The sequence below is a fragment of the Dasypus novemcinctus genome, chromosome 10 (assembly GCF_030445035.2).
Source record: "Dasypus novemcinctus isolate mDasNov1 chromosome 10, mDasNov1.1.hap2, whole genome shotgun sequence".
Classification (NCBI taxonomy): Eukaryota; Metazoa; Chordata; class Mammalia; order Cingulata; family Dasypodidae; genus Dasypus; species Dasypus novemcinctus.
The window spans coordinates 129604051-129606313 of record NC_080682.1 but is presented as its reverse complement, the minus strand read 5'-3'; positions in this window follow the sequence as shown (position 1 = coordinate 129606313).

Sequence of the window (2263 nt, the reverse complement as noted above, 5' to 3'; positions counted from 1 at the left end):
TTCTTTGAACAAAGGAGAGTATGCAGAAATTTCCCTGCTATGTGCTTTCTTTCAATTATAGTGCCAGCTAAACCTATCCCTAAAATTGACCCTATCACTATCCCTAAGCATATCCACATCCATATCCCTGCCACTAACCCATAACTAAGCCTATCATAACATGAACTCAATAGTCAATCTTAGCTCACTCTTTAAACTTGGTTCAATCCTTGAGTAACTTGTGCTTTACTTTTGTGAAAAATTCAGCACACAGACTTCTTTGCCTTGTGTGGGCTTTTCCACACTTACACAGCTTGTGTATATATATATATGCATGACTGAGGTACCAGAATGAGTTGTAAGTGACTAACTTACCTTCAATAATAATGCAAGAAACATGTCTCATTGACAGCAATGCATTTTCTCTTTGAAGCAATCTGGCACAATACTTGAACATCATCCCCATTGAAATATAATGTGTTTTCACATGGTACTTTTCATAATACATGGTTTTTTTGCCTGCTCTGTGTGGGTTCTTAATGACAATCCTATTGAACTCACTCTCCCAACTTAGTGCTAGGAGCAAATCACTGGGCATTAGGTTCAGGAACTAAGTTAGGTACACATTTGGTTAACTACTAAGGGTTTTCTATTACTTACACTGACACTTAAACAGAAGCTTAATCTGCACCTAGAAAGAAACCAAACAGGATCTAGACACTAAGCCTAACCCATGTCCAGGGGCAATATTAGCTCACTCTTTAATCTTAGTTCTATGATGATGGTACATATGCCTTACTTCTGCGAACTAAGTAGCATATGCAGAGAATTCCCTGCTATGTGCTTTCTTTCAATTATAGTGCCAGCTAAGCCTATCCCTACCACTAATTCAATCTATACCCCTAAGCATATCCATATCCATATCCCTGACCTTAGCATAACAGGATCTCAAAAATCAGTCTTACTTCATTCTTTAATCTTAGTTCTATGCTCGAGTAATTTGTGCTTTACTTTTCATAACTATGCAGTACACACACTTCTTTGCCACCTATGGGCTTTTTCTCACTTACACAACTTGTGTATATATGACTGAGATACCAGAATGAGATGTAATTAACAGACTTTCAATAGGAATGCAGTAAACATGTCTCATTGACAGCAATATGCCTTCTCTCTAAAGTAACCAGGCATGATACTGGAACCTCATCCACATTCAAAAGTAATGTGTGTCAACAACAACAACAACAAAAAAGAATTAAAAGGCAACCTGTTTTTTAAAAATGGGCAAGAGATTTGAATAGACAGTTTTCCAAAGAGGAGATACATACAAATGGCTAAAAAGCACATGAAAAGATGCTCTACATCATTAGCTATTAGGGAAATGCTAATCAAGAGTACAGTGAGATACCATCTTATACCTATTAGTGTTGTACTATCAAAAAACAGAAAACCAAAACAAAGTACAATGATTTAAAAAACAGAAAATAAATCAGAAAACTACGTGTACTGGAGAGGATGTGATGGAAAGGTAACCATCATACCTGCTGGTGGGATTGTAGAAATGGAGCAGCCTCTGTGGAGGATGGTGTTGCAGTTCCTAAGGAAGATAACTGTACAGTTGCCATAGGATCAGCATTCTCACTTCTGGCATATGCCCAGAAGAAGAAAAGTAGGGACAGGAACACATTTATGCACACCAGTGTTCATAGCGGTATTATTCATTATTGCCAAAACTTGGACTCAACCCAAGTGGCCATCAACATGTGAATGGATATACGAAATGTGGTATTCCCATACAATGGTTTTACTCAACCTTAAGAGGGAATGAAATGTTGACATGTGACAACATGGTCAAGTCCTGAAAACTTTATTTTTTTTTAACTTTATTTTGTACATTTAATAATTGAAAATATAAAGAATAATTAAGAATTTAAAAATACACTTGAATAAAACCTAAAAACTTGAGAAAAAAAAATTACCCTTTTTGAAGTACATGGGTTTTTTGTTTTTGTTTTTGTTTTTTGCCTGCTGTGTGTAGGCTCTTTACTGTGCTGGAGTTGTAGTTGGTGTTGGGGTTTAAGATATATTTAGGGGATCTGAATCTCTGGACTGACAATGTGATAGCCAGGCCCTGAGCCTCAACAGACTCCAGCACCTACAATCTGATTTATTGGACTCATCTCACTCAGCTAAGATGGAGTTGAAGAAGGACAACCACCACACCATGGACCCTAGAGTGCCTACAACTGAAAGCGGGAGGATTGCATCCAGTATCCATGTGGAA